The sequence below is a fragment of the Gobio gobio genome (assembly GCF_949357685.1).
Source record: "Gobio gobio genome assembly, chromosome: 4".
Classification (NCBI taxonomy): domain Eukaryota; kingdom Metazoa; phylum Chordata; class Actinopteri; order Cypriniformes; family Gobionidae; genus Gobio; species Gobio gobio.
The window spans coordinates 27,362,778-27,378,592 of NC_137100.1; positions in this window are offsets into that span (position 1 = coordinate 27,362,778).

The window sequence follows — 15,815 nt, forward strand, 5'->3', positions numbered from 1 at the left end:
GCCCCGGCGGCCAGCTGCTGCCTCCACCCAGCCGCCGGCACAGTCGCCTCAGCCTGCTCGCCGCCGAGGACGCCTTCCTAAGGCTCCCGCCCCTCCCGCCCGGTCCCAGCAGCAGCCTACACCCGGGCCGGGTCGTGGAGGAAGCCGTAGGAAGGCGTCCCAGTCCGCTCAGCCCGCCCCGCGCCCCGCTAAATGTCAGCAGCACCCTAATTTGGTCAAAGAAAGAATTAACACTCCCATCCCTGAGACCCCAGAGATCGGTGATGACAGTGCGCGCCACCCAGGGGTCCCGCCACTCGCATCCCTCTCTGTCACCAGCCCCCTGGCAGAGCAGACCCCAGTGGAACGTGCATCCTTCCCTGGTCTCCTCTGTCAGGACGCAGCCGTTAACCGTGCCCCCACACCGGGACGCCCAACAGCCTCCCTTGTCCGGGCCGGTAACGCTGCATCGCTGCCCCACACCGGGTACGCCTGTAGTCCGAATGACCCCGCTGGTGCAGTACCTGGGAGCCTGGCTTCAGCTTCCGGGACTGTCCCGCTGGGTCACGAAGACCGCCAGGCGCGGCTACGCGATTCAGTTTGCACAGGCTCCTCCCTGCTTCCGGGGAGTCCGCTTTACAATGGTCGGGGCCAATGCCCCTGTCATGCGAGCGGAGGTTGCCACCCTACTGGCGAAGGGTGCAATTGAGCCTGTCCCTCCAGCCGAGATGAAGTCCGGGTTCTACAGCCCCTACTTCATTGTAACCAAAAAGACCGGTGGGTTGACACCGATCCTGGACCTGCGCATCTTGAACCGTTACCTACACAGGCTTCCGTTCAAGATGTTGACAGCAAAACGCCTTTTCGAATGCGTTCGTCCGGACAATTGGTTTGCAGCGATCGACCTGAAGGATGCCTACTTCCATGTCGCCATCCTACCTCGACACAGACCGTTCCTACGGTTTGCTTTCGACGGGTGGGCATATCAGTACGCGGTCCTCCCAGTCGGGCTATTTCTGTCCCCTCGCGTCTTTACGAAGATTGTCAAGGCAGCCCTTGCGCCTCTCCGGAACTACCTCGACGACTGGCTCATAATGAGTCACTCTCGAGAGCAGGTTTGCGGACACAGAGATCTAGTGCTCCATCACTTAGCCCGTCTGGGCTTTCGGGTCAACTGGGAGAAGAGCAAACTTTGCCCCGTGCAGAGGATCTCTTTTCTCGGTATGGATATCGACTCGGTCGCCATGTGCGCGCAGCTTACGAGCGAGCGCGCGCAGTCTCTGCTGATTTGCCTCCGTCAAATCGAGAGCAAGACTGCAGTTCCACTGAAACAGTTTCAGAGGCTCCTGGGGCATATGGCATCTGCAGCCGCGGTGACGCCGCTCGGATTGCTACATATGAGACCGCTTCAGCACTGGCAACGCGATCGAGTCCCGAGATGGGCATGGCGGTCTGGCACGCTCCGGGTACAAGTGACTCGGGCCTGCTTACAGACGCTCACCCCGTGGTCGAACCTCAGTTTTCTACGGACCGGAGTGTCCTTAGAACGAGTTTCCAGGCATGTTGTTGTATCAACAGATGCCGGCTCCACGGGCTGGGGTGCCATGTGCAATGGAACAGCAGCCGCGGGCTCCTGGACAGGACCCCAGCGCCTTCTGCATGTCAATTGCCTCAAGTTGCTGGCAGTACGGTTCGCCCTGCACCGCTTCCGAGCGTTGCTGAGGGGTCAACATGTACTAGTCCGGACAGACAACACGGCCACAGTAGCGTACATCAACCACCAGGGCGGTCTACGCTCCCGCCGTATGTCTCAACTCGCCCGCCATCTCGTTTTATGGAGTCAGAAGCACCTGAGGTCCCTTCGTGCTGTCCACATCCCGGGAGAACTGAACCGTGCAGCCGACGAGCTCTCACGGATTCAGCCACTTCCTGGAGAATGGAGACTCCCAGACGGTCCAGCTGATTTGGGAACAGTTCGGCGACGCAGGGGTAGATCTGTTTGCCTCCCACGACTCTTCCCATTGCAGCCTGTACTATTCTCTGACCGAGGGCACACTCGGCACGGATGCACTGGCGCACAGCTGGCCACGGGGCCTACGCTTATATGTGATCCCCCCAGTGAGCCTTCTCGCACGGGTACTGTGCAAGATCAGGGAGGACAAGGAGCATGTCATGTTGGTCGCCCCGTATTGGCACGGCCAGACCTGGTTCTCAGAACTGCTACTCCTTGCGACAGCCCCTCCCTGGTCTATTCCTCTGAGACCGGACCTCCTCTCTCAGAGACGGGGCACTCTATGGCACCCGCGTCCAGCGTTCTGGAAGCTCAACGTGTGGCTTCTGGACGGGACGCGGCAGGTTTGAGTGGCCTGCCACCTATGGTGGTCGCCACCATCACTTCCACTAGAGCTGAGTCAACACGACACGTCTATGCGTTGAGGTGGAACCTCTTCGTCACCTGGTGCTCTTCCCGCCAATAAGACCCCTGGAAATGCCCGATCAGGTCCGTGCTTTCGTTCCTCCAGGAGGGGCTGGAGCGAAGGCTGTCTCCCTCCACCCTTAAATTGTATTTGGCTGCAATATCTGCCCATCACGACCTCTTGGGGGACAAGAAGGTAAGTCAGCATGACCTGATCATCAGGTTCCTGAGGGGGGCGAGGAGACTGAATCCTCCTCGCTCTCCTCTCGTTCTATCTTGGGACCTCTCAGTAGTTCTAAGTGCTCTACAGAGGCCTCCCTTTGAGCCTTTGCGGTCGGTTGATATTAAGTTCCTGTCGATGAAGACGGCACTGCTGACCGCACTGGCCTCCGTTAAGAGGGTCGGGGACCAGCAGGCATTTTCGTTTGACGAAGCGTGCCTAGAATTAGGGCCGGCTAACTCTCACGTGATCCTGAGACCCCGGCCTGGATATGTGCCCAAGGTTCCTACCACCCCATTCAGAGATCAGGTGGTGAACCTGCAAGCGCTGCCTTTGGAGGAGGCAGACCCAGCCTTGGCATTGCTCTGTCCAGTACGCGCTCTCTGCGCTTACGTAGACATGACGCAGTGTTTCAGGACCTCAGACCAGCTCTTTGTCTGTTATGGTGGAGAGCGGAAGGGAAGAGCTCTCTCAAAGCAGAGGTTGTCTCACTGGATAGTGGACACCATTGTTTTGGCTTACCAGCAGCAAGGTCGACCATGTCCCCTTGGTGTGAGGGCACACTACACCCGGAGTGTGGCCTCCTCTTGGGCTCTAGCGCATGGCGCCTCGTTAACAGACATCTGCAGAGCTGCATGCTGGGCGACACCTAACACATTTGCCAGATTCTACAATATCTGAGTGGAGCCAGTGTCCGACTATGTACTCGCCTCTACTAGTGGCCGGTAATGGACCAGGCTCAGGTGTCTTTGCTTGCTCGCCATTTCACTCCACAGACTGGATACGTGCGATATTTTCCTCAGGTGAGCTCCACGAGAGCCCTGAGCTCCTCCAGCACTGTCGACGCCGACATCAGTTCAGTCTGCCCTCTCGAGCCCAGACCCTCATGTCCGGCCAGGTGCCCCGTGTGCATGGTTCCCCTCCGGCGACCCCCACACGAGTATTTCCACCGTAAGCCTCCTCAGTGAGCAGGTGTCTTTCCCTTGGCAAGTCCCTGCCACCCCTAGGGTTAAAAATCCACCTTCGGCTGGTACCCTAGAGTTTCCCATATGCAGCCCTCAGCGGGTCATATGTGTACTCTCTAAGTCCTCCCCACGGGTAGGCATTTTGGCATTCCCTAAGTGGGATATGCTTCCCAGTGTACCTTGGTATTCCTGTGTTAAGTGGGAGTCCTACGGCCTTAAGTGGCGGGATCTCACACTTACGCAGGGCACTGGACGACAGCTGAGTGGTGCTGTTATATTGGAACCCCCATTCGTTAGTCACTAACGTACGTCGTAGTGACTGAACGAAAGGGAACGTCTCGGTTACGTATGTAACCCTCGTTCCCTGAGGAGGGAACGGAGACGTACGTTCCTCTGCCACGTCAGCTGTGCTGCTGGAACGCAGAGTTCAGATCTTGGCTCCGCAGCAGATGCATAATGCGATGTTGCCAGCGTACTTCCTTATATACCCACGAGGTGGGGCGGAGTTACACATGCAAATTCCACATGCCCATGGCATTGGCACTGCCATTGGGCGCTGTTAAATTCCTCGAAGGTGATTGGCTTCTAGGCGAAACCCCCATTCGTTAGTCACTAACGGAAGTCTCCGTTCCCTCCTCAGGGAACGAGGGTTAAATACGTAACCGAGACGTTTCCTCATGGGGACAAAACATTATACACTAAAGGAAAAAGGAAAACATTCAAAAGAATCATATGGACCCTTTAAAAAAATCGTACTAGATGGAATGATGCTAAGTGCCAAGCAATAAAATCTATATCTCTTCTATTTAAATTAGAATTTTTATTATAATCAGCCACTTGATTTCTATTTCAGCAACAATGCGCTATGAGATCAGTAGCTCCATACACCATAAAATCCCATCGGTCCAAAATTGTGCTCTGTATAACTGTACATGAAATATCAGAAATGCATAGGTTGAGTATGGAAAAACAAATTGCTTGTCGCCGGAAACTGGTGACTGGTAGGACGTGGTATATAGGATGTGGCTGTATGTATAAGCTGTGTCCATTTACAGTGTTCAAATGTGCTGCCAGGCAGTACAGCAATTCTAAATGTCACTAACTAATAGCCTTCATTCACTTTTCACAGCTTGAAAACGAATACAGAAACGCCATCAAAGCACAGCCAGGGCTGAGGTGTCAGTAAAATTTGTTGATGTATTTACACACATGTAACTAACTTTTATGCGAATTATAGGACGTCAAAATATTGTGGTAGACCTCCTAATCTTTACTGAAATGAAGTCTTACTTGATGTGTTTCAGGATGAGGCATGCGTTCTTTGAAGACAGCAGCGTGGAAACGTGCCCAGGTGAATTGGCAGTCCCACTGAGAAGTGAAAATAGATGTCCATTCACACAGAGACGGCTTTTCGGGCCCCGGCCAATTCTGCCAGGCTGCCAACAGGGTGGCGTGACTGAGAGGGAAATGAATTGTGGGTACAGAGGGTTCCTCTTGACGTTCAAGACAACACTACTGTTAAGGAAGGTAACCTGCCTCTGGGCATGTGTCTTAACCAGACAAACATAAGCTATAGGCCTGTAAATGACCATTCTGTGGGAGTTCTCTTTGAAACATTACCCAGGGCTCTTTGATTTATGCCCGACTGTTGCTCGATAGTTTCACAGCAAAGCGACTGCGAAGGACTGATGGAATCTGTTCTGACAAGAACAACATTTACAGCATTTTAGAAACCCTATAAAAGCAAATATACTGAAGTAAATGTTGGCGCTTTACATAAAATACCATACAAAAGGAACATTACAATAAGGTGCAAAGCGCAGCTTGTTGCTACAAGGATTTGAGGGATTTTGGAAGAAAACATCAGGCCTGATGCATTCCAACTGCAGGGATTTTATTATTTTTCTCTTCAAATCGTGTCTGAGAAGAGAAGACGGCAAACATATAATGGTTTAATGCTGCAAGAGAGCTCTTTCTCCTGTCTCATTTCAGACAGCAGGGTGCGAGGTAAAGTACTAAACCAAAGCTCTTTGCTTGTCCCTCAATTTAGTGCTTTTAACAATGACCCCCTGAAAACAGAGCATTATTGTGATAATGATTTACCCCTTTTATTCCCCTTGTTTTTCGAGTACTTGTGAGGCCCGTCCCTGAGCATCTCTTTCTGTCCTCCTCCAGAAGGGACATCAAACTCTTGGCCAAATAGGATATGGCCTCTTACATGATATGTATTTCAAAAAGGTGGATGCTAAAAGGAGCACATGATGGTTGCTAAATTGGAGGAATTATGCTATGAGAAACTATTCACACAATACACCAATGTTTGGATATGTGGTTTGGTGCTGCATGTAGAAACTACCAAACACAGTACTTTTTGATTTTAACACATTGCATTACCAAGAGTCAGATTCCCAGTTGAGGCAGATGAAATATACATTTGCATAATACAGATATCAGCATGGGCTTTTGGCTGTGGGGTTTTCTCTCTCCATTTAACCTCCTGGGACCCAGGAACAGACTTTTGTCCACTGTAGTGGACATTATATTTTAGTGAATTTCTCTGACATCATACATATCACATGTCACATGTCACAGTCTGGATGTCCTGTAAAGAGCACATTCAGGGCTTTGCAGAGATACCAAATGTTTGGAGGTTTCACCAGGACAACAACAACTTCTTGGTCTTTAAAAATGGCTGACATTAATGTTTAGCACTCTTATGCAAATATGATAATATTTTTTAATTATAATTTAAATCGGATTAATTTTCAAATTGTTTGTTATAAATCAACATATCAGGAAAATGTTAAGGGGGTTTCTAATCAAAATATGACTTTCTGTTACAAAACGGCATTGATTTCATAAATGTCTACTGTAGTGGACCCCAGGATTTAAATCATGTTTATCAGGCATTTTGGAGACATAACAAGTGAATAGGGAAATAAATTACGTATCAATATTCCTATGAAATATTAAATATTATTATGAAAATGTTGCCAATTATTACTCCCATTATTACACTTATTTTTTCATTACATGTTGCACAAAGAACACATTAATATGCAAATTAGATCCAGTGTATAGATACATTGCATTGAATGGGAAAATCCAAGTATGGCCATTTTACCCACATATTTCATAAAGTAAAATGGTATATCAATGCATTTCATTATATCTTTCATAACATAGTTCAGAATCATCTTTAAACAAAGTTAACTTTAAACAAAGTTAAATCACAAATTTGTGATTTAAACAAATCATCTTTAAACAAACTTTAAACAAAGTTTTTGATGGTTTGTAAAACAAACCATCAAAAACAAATCCTGAAACCTTAAAATTGATTGGTGAATTAAAAATAAATCCCATTGTTTTTGCCTATACATGCAATTTCATGTCATTTTATTTTTTTAACTGGTGTCCTGGTGTCAACTACAGAGGACATATCATAACATATGAATAAAATGTAATTTTTAAAAAATGTTTTTTTCCCATTTGTTTCTTATGCGCTAAACAATGTAATGACATGAAAAAAATACTACATTCAAAACACTTTTTTTTCTGGGTCCCAGGAGGTATTAAAAGAAGTTTTAACAAGTTGTGATTGTTTAAATGTTTTTAGTTCTTTGTTTCACGTGCAAGACTCACCAGAGGCACCCTTTGACTTTCATTATCAAGTTAGACACCTCCTAATGCAAATGCCATTTAAAGATAATAATACCTGACATCTGGTTTTTATGATTACCACACTTTCACCTACACAGGCCTATGCAGATATGGCATGGTAAGATGACATTTTCTCACCTTACTGATTGCATTTTGATGACGATGGAAATTCAGAAATCAAACTCGCACCATCTAATTTTGCCAATATTCATATTATTAAAATGCTTTGTTTAAAGGAATAGTTCACCCAAAAATTAACATTGTGTCATAATTTACCCTCATGTCATTCCAAACCTGTATGCCATTATTGCTTCTTTTTTCGGACCCCATTGACTTTTATTATATGTTTAAAAACATTCTTCAAAATATTTGTTTTCATTTATCCATTTTATTGTGAACTGTACTTAATATTAAAATATTAAATATTAAAATGTCAGCCATTTTCACTAGCAACAGTGCTAACTGAACAGAATGATATGTAATGCCTTTATTTATAAAGAAAGGTAACATGGTTTTATCTCAAAAGAAGTAGCAGAAGAAAAAAAAGCAAAAGGATAAAAAAAAATCCCTCCTCATTTCATTTGATTAATTAACGGCACTCATTAAAGCTTAAATTTCACATTCCCAAATAGCGTTCTCTGGTAAAGGACAGAAGACATTAAAAATGAAAAGAGCTGACTTAAACTAATGAACAAAAGTAAAGTTTGGTAGCAGCTTGAAGTTCCACTCTGAAATCCACACCAAGTAGCAGAGTGTAAATGAACAGCATACCCCTGGGATACAAAACCTACCTTCTGATCAGCAGTGTGTCACCACTGGGGCTATGTCAAGATGTCGCGACTCATAGAATTCAGCTTTCGCTTAGTGTAAATGGCATTTGCTCCCTATGCTAACACTGTAAGTGTGTGAGTTTGTGTGTGTGTGTGTGTCTGTGCCCTCTGGTGCTTTGACACCATTACCACATATCAATTAAACGTGTCACTCGTGCATTCAAGGTGCAGACGGATCAGAGCCGGGTGTGTTCTCTCTCATAAAGGCCCTTCGGAAGACGCTTGCAAAGTTTTCCTATATCTGAGTGAGATTATTCCCCCAATGAGAAGAAGTAAATAATTTTTTATGGAAATCAATTCTGAAATGATGTCAGGACCACTGAGGCCTTCTTGTGCTGACTGAACTGGATGAAGAGAAAACAGCAATTTTCATATTCTAAAAAGATGAAGATGAAGGTGTTTTTTTTTTTCCTGGAAATGAGGGGGCAATCAGGAAAGTGTTATAAAGGAAAAACGTTTGACACACTTTTGAAGTATGGAAATATATACAATTGCATTCGAAAATAGGAGCGGTTAGTTAGGATTTAAAATTATTTGAAAAGTCTCATTTGCTCACCAAGGCTGTCTTTATCTGATCGAAAATACAGTAAAAACAGAAATTTTGTGAAATGCAATTACAATTTAAAATGTTCTATTTTAATATATTTTTACATTTTAATTTACTCAGCTGAACACCCATTACTTCGAATCATTTTAATATGCTGATTTGGTGCTCAAGAAACATTTTTTATTTTTGTGGATACATGATAGTTTATTATTCAGGATTATTTCAATAGAAAGCTCAAAAGAACAGCATTTATTTGAAATAGTCATCTTTTTTGTAACATTATAAATGCCACTTTTTTATCAACTGAATGCATGTTTCTTCAAAAACTCCTTAGGGGAAAAAAATATGCACAAACAATTGTTCACATATATTAAGCGTACTGTATTACGCATGCATCGTGGCTATGGCATATTTTGGTATCTTGGCAAATCTGAGCACAGTTTGAGACATTGTTGAGGAGACCCATACGCAATTAATAGCAGAAGACTTCAGTAAAAATCTGTAAAATCAGTGTTGTCTATGTGAAACAATTCAACTTTTTCTCTTCTGGCTCAGTTTGTGCCCATCTCAGACCCGTGAATTCAAGGCATGGCTCGCTGCTCTCTCCTAAGAACTGCTTTTTAATCTTCTGTTCAGTGAATCACCTTACATAGACAGACTCTATATTGTCTTCCATTTACACTGGTAGTTCAGCATAAATTGAATGTTTTGAAATGCTGAGGTCCTTCCACCATATCAGCTGATAGTCTGACTCACTAGAAAATGCTCACAGCTGGCTGCAAATACATTGTCTTTCATTCCTCTTCTTTCCCCCCCGACACACACCTGAAATAGAAGCTCTTGAGAAAGCATGATGCAATTGATTCATCGTCCATCACAAGGCAGGAATGGTTTCCTCTGTTTATGAGCTGAGTCAGAGCTAAAGCTTTTGCCTGGTTGAGCACTGCTGAGTGTAGGACCAGCTCTGAGCTGAGAAAGTGTTCCTTGATTCACTCTGATTCCACCTCGATGCCTGCGCACTAAAGCCCCTAATGGTGCACGTCCTCACCCTCTTCACGTCTTTTGTGTGCTTTTCTCTCTCACACCCTCTTTTTCCACACTCCATTTCTCCTTCTGAGTTGTAAATCTGCCGGGCATCTCTGTCTCTCTTCTGCTTTCTCCACTCTATGTCGATTTGTGTGCATAAATATGGCATGAGGAGTTGCATGTATTATTCAGGTGGCAAAAGTAAGGAGAACATAGGCTATCATTCCAAAGCCAGTGAGGAGAGGAACTGGAAAGTTCATGTTCAGCTCACTTTTTTGGAGTTTTCTTTTAAAGTGCACTCAGAAAGGTAGGCAGGTTATTACAGTATAATGTTGTGTAAGAATAAGAGCTAGATGTACCCCGGCTATGATCAGAGGTTAAATTTGCTGGTGATTCTGGAAAAGATATGACATGACCCCAACCCACAACATATAAACTGCCCGGAGATCTTACAATAAAGTGGAACCGATTTATTGACCATTTTTATTGATTTGATATATATTTTCATACTCCATTTTCTTTTAATCTGAGCACAGTTGAGCCAAATTCATTCAACAGGACAGATCATCGAGTACCGGTGAATTTATATATTTTATAATTATTAATACTGTGTTTTGCCTTTTGCAGGGTAGGCTATTACAGATACATAGATTTATAGCATTTAGTGTATGTATGTACAGTATGTATGTACACCGATCAGGCATAACATTATGACAGGTGACGTGAGTAACACTGATTATCTCTTCATCACGGCCCCTTTTAGTGGGTGGGATATATAAAATGGTAAATGGTAAATGGACTGCATTTATATAGCGCTTTTAACAGACCAATGGCCATCCAAAGCGCTTTACACATTGCCTCACATTCACCCATTCACACACCGACGGGGGTGTCAGCCATGCAAGGCGCCATCCAGCTCGTCGGGAGCAGCTGGGGTTAGGTGTCTTGCTCATGGACACCTCGACACTTGGTCAGGAGGAACCGGGGATCGAACCACCAACCTTCCAGTTTGTAGACAACCTACATGAACCACTGAACCAGCAGCATAAGGCAGCAAGTGAACATTTTATCCTCAAAGTTGATGTGTTAGAAGCAGGAAAAATGGAAAGCCATAAAGATTTAAGCAAGTTTGACAAGGGTCAAATTGTGATGGCTAGACGACTGGGTCAGAGCATCTCCAAAACTGCAGCTCTTGTGGGGTGTTCCCGGTCTGCAATGGTCAGTATCTATCAAAAGTGGTCCAAGGAAGGAACAGTGGTGAACCGGCGACAGGGTCATGGGCGGCCAAGGCTCGTGGGCTGCGAAGGCCGGCCCGTGTGGTCCAATCAAACAGACGAGCTCATGTAGCTCAAATTGCTCAAGAAGTTAAAGCAGGTTCTGATAGAAAAGTGTCAGAATACACAGTGCATCACAGTTTGTTGTGTATGGGGCTGCATAGCCGCAGACCAGTCAGGGTACCCATGCTGACCCCTGTACACCGCCGAAAGCACCAACAGTGGGCACATGAGCATCAGAACTGGACCACGGAGCAATGGAAGAAGGTGGCCTGGTCTGATGAATCATGTTTTCTTTTACATCCCGTGGATGGCTGGGTGTGTCTGCATCACTTACCTGGGCACCAGGATGCACTAAGATGAAGGCAAGCCGGCGGAGGCAGAGTGATGCTATGGGCAATGTTCTGCTGGGAAACCTTGGGTTTGAGGTGTTGACTTGGTCTCCAAATTCCCCAGATCTCAATCCAATCGAGCATCTGTGGGATGTGCTGAACAAACAAGTCTGATCCATGGAGGGCCCACCTCGCAACTTACAGGACTTAAAGGATCTGCTGTTAACATTTTGGTGCCAGAAACCACAGCACACCTTCAGGGGTCTAGTGGAGTCCATGCCTCAATGGGTCAGGGCTGTTTTGGCAGCAAGTGGGGGACCAACACAATGTTAGGAAGGTGGTCATAATGTTATGCCTGATCGGTGTAGGTATGTATGTATGTATGAATGTATTTGATGAAAGTTTTGTGGCAAGGGATGTGGGACAATTTGAAAAGTAATAAGTGAAAAATATCATATTGGCTTATGAATATTAATCAATTAATTAACACATCTTTTTATTAATACGTTCACAGGATTAATTAGGTATCGTAATATTTGCCTGTTCAGCCCCAGATCTTTCAGGATGACTGCTAAATGCATATTTATTCGATCAACCTCTGACACAACCAGATTAGTCCAGTCTTAAAACTGCATATTATTTTATTTTATTTTATTTTATTATTTTAATTGCATTACCACAGCCAAGAAATTTGAACATTTCAAAATATAATGATTATTGCTCTTGTTCTCTCCAGCTCTATGGTTGCTATGACCCTGGCCATGATGTATCAAAGATTTAGCTAATCGAGTAGCCACTTGTGACGCAAACTCTGTGATCTTGGAGGACATCCTTTTTGCATGATCACTTTCACACAGAAAGCCCAAGCCTTTGCCTCACACAGAACCTTGACCCAATAAACCACATCCAGTAAGCTCCCCGTGGCCCAGGTAAGGACTGCACAGGCAAAGTCATTGTTGTGGCTTCTGCTAATGGCATTAACATTGTGTGGGCAATAAATAATGAGAACGAATAGGCACATAAAGAGAATTAATGAAATGTGCATAGAAGTAGAGCAGAGAGATGCATGGTTACACAGGGTGCCGACAAATTACTGGGGGTGTGCGGGGTAAGGGAACAGTCATCATTCCATACAGCGAGTGGCTCAGCCTAACACCTGTGTTTCTCTCCTAACAACTCACCCTAATTAGCCCAGCTGAGCTCCAGGGATTCCCATGCTGTGCCCGGAACGGGTGGGTGGGACGAGGGGTAGGAAAGGTAATCTTCCCCTCCTCCTTGTGAGTGGAGAGAAGAGGTATGGATGCACTTCTCACAGACCCACATGCAGTCTCAGGTACTTGTTCCATTCAGCAATTAAATAATTTATAATGGGAATTAAATTGACCAGATATTAAATGTGAGAGCTAGGTATGGTAAAAAGAAATTGAGGTGAAAACATGCATTATACATCATTCATATACTTTATACATGACTGTGATGTTAATATAGTGATCATGATTATTGTTACTGGCTTATTGGAATGTCAGTGGTTTCACACTACTGATCCAATTTTTTTTAAGAAAATCTTCTCAACCCCAAACTTTTGAACGGTTGTATATATATATATATATATATATATATATATATATATATATATATATATATATATATATATATATATATATATATATATATATATATATATATATATATATATATATATATATATATATATATATATACCTTTTAATACACTCTAAAAAAAGGTTCTATATGGCACGAAAAATGGTTCTTCGTCGTAATCATAGAGGAACCACTTGTGGTGCTATATAGCACCATGTCTTAACATGTTCTGTATATGGTAGCGGTGCTAAATAGCACCATAGTTAGCTGTGCTATATAGCATCTTAGTCAAAGAACCGGTGAAGAACCTCTGAAGAACCGCTGAAGAACCACTGAAGCACCAAAATCGGTGCTATATAGCACTTAAAAAGGTTCCCCTATGATTACGAGCCAAGAACCATTTTTGGTGCCATAACCTTTATTTTTAGAGTGTATATATTGTTTAGAATGTGCCATAGGGAATACCACTGTGCAGATGATGCCTCACTGTTCAGGGTTTTGTGTCTGGTTATGTCACGATTGTATCTGTACACACCCCCTCTTAACTCCCAACTCTGGGATTAAACAAGACACAGAAGATCACAGCCCTTCTAACACCCACCTTCACAGCAGTCACACTTCACAAAAAAGTGTCTTCAGAGATGCCTCCTGTGTCTCACTTCACTTAGGCTCCCCTGTGAGCCAATCAGAGATGGTCGATGTGATCAGGTTACTACTCAGCCATGATTGAAGTGACCTCGAAAGGGAAATGAATATCTGATGCCATGAGAATGGTAATATCACAGGGAGCCGCTTAATTTTCTTGCAGTCAAAATTTTAGATCGGAAGGTTTTGGCTACTAAAACAGGCTCATCAATCAGTGGGTTCATTAAATGAGACTTGCTATATTTTAGCATGTTCTGTATTGTGTTTTACTACTGGCATGTGACATTTTTATCTTCACCTGATTATTATCTTATTTCCCTTTGGCAAAATTGTAACAGTGTTTATAATTAGAGATGCATGAGAACATGACAGAATTGTGTGGCTCATTAGCCCAGGTTCAACAAACAGCATTAACAACATATCCTTAGTATATGTTTGTGCGTGAACCATCTCCACTGTTTTATCAAAAATGTCCGGAAAAGTCTCATGTACATGTACATCCTACATCTAACCAGTGCAGCAGATTTGTGTGCTTGATATTTCCGAGCTCATACAGTCCTCATGTAATCTTCTCTTTTCCTTCTCCTTATCTTCTCTTGAGGTAAATCACCTCTGTTCAGACTGAATAATATTATCCTACTTCATGGGCGTGAGTTTGGTTTGAAATGTGCTGGGGACAGAGACGCATTCAGAAGTGCATTTTCAGAAGTGCTGGGTACATGATGCATGAATTTTTTTCTCTCTCTTTCGCACAGGTCATGTTTTGAAAGATGATGTCCTGTAGCTTACTAATGTAAATAAATAAAAATGTCAGCTGAGACATATTGCGCATCTTATAGCCTATAGCCTGCAGAGTATTTTTTTTATTTTATTTTTTGCAATTTTTTTTTACCACTTCGTTATTTTGGCTCGGAATTTCGTTAGTTGGAAATATGAACTGAATTTAGAAATTAAATTTGAAATTAAAAACTTTGTTTAATAAACAAAATACATTTTTGAAGCGTTTGGAGTGGAGTAGGCTATGTACATGCAAAACGTAGCCTATTTAGATTCATAGTTAGGCTATATGTTTAAATATTAGCCTATTATATTTTTTAGTTTTATATCTATTAAAGTTTTAATTTCATATGTTGATGATGAAAAGTGAGCACCATGAGTAAGATGCGCAATATGTCTGGAGACATGGAGTGGGGTCAGACATGATTTTTATTGAGTGTTGTTTTGCAGAAATCATTTATTTAAAGTGAATTTCGTTTTCTATAAATTGTATAATTGCCTACTAATTGCCTGTATATTTAATACATAAGAAGGAAAATACGAACGCCGGGAATGGATTGACGTGCGTAACGAACCCACAGGCCATGTTTCCGCGGCCTTTTAGAGCCCTGCACAGGCCTCAAAACTAGGCCCTATCCCGGCCCTGGCCCGAGACGCTGAGGCCCTAGCCCGGCCCGTGTCCGACAGCTCATCAAAATGATCAGCCCGAGTCCGACTGGAGCCCATGTTTTTTTTTTTTATCCTCCCTATTACACATTAGTTGCAGCCATTAAAATAGTTAAGTTTTGTTTTTACGGTTTTTCTCAGTCGCTTTGGTACATTTCTCAGATCAGAATTGAAATTCTCAAAGCTACCTTTTCAATCTTCACATCATTGTGTCACTTGTGCACATCAAAAAAGCAGTTTCTCATTTCTTTGAACAAGTTGCAAATGCTTGTGTACATCCATGCAAATGATTATGTACAATTCTCTGCTGTTTCCTACATTATCAGTTGCTTATGTCATGTTGATCAAAATGTATTATAATGGGTCTCTGTTGAATAGTCTTACCCCCCACAACATTTAGGCATTAGTTCATAGCATAAGTCTTTACATGCAAAATGGTTGAACAAGTTTGTCATAAAATGTCAAGTATATTTCTATACATTTCCGTTAGACGTTCACATTTCTACTTTTGTTTTTCTGTTTTTTTTTCTCTTTGTGCTATGCAGTGCTGTCTTTTCCTTTCTGTATCACAATGACATGGTCTGTCAACAAATTACAGTACAAACAGTAAAAGCATAAATGTGAATCTTGTCCAGTCTCTTGCATTCAAACTCCCACATACACTAAGGTGTAACCTACAATTTACAATAATTGTCATCAAAATGTTAGCCATATTTACATCTGAACATCCCTCCAGAGTACAGTTATATTGGCAATATGACACAAGGACTTGTCATTCTGATGGCACTGACATGTTCATTGACACAGATATTTACTTTTGAGAGATGAACTAAGGATTTTGAGCAAGAGACTAGCTTTTGCAGGTAATCCATGGTG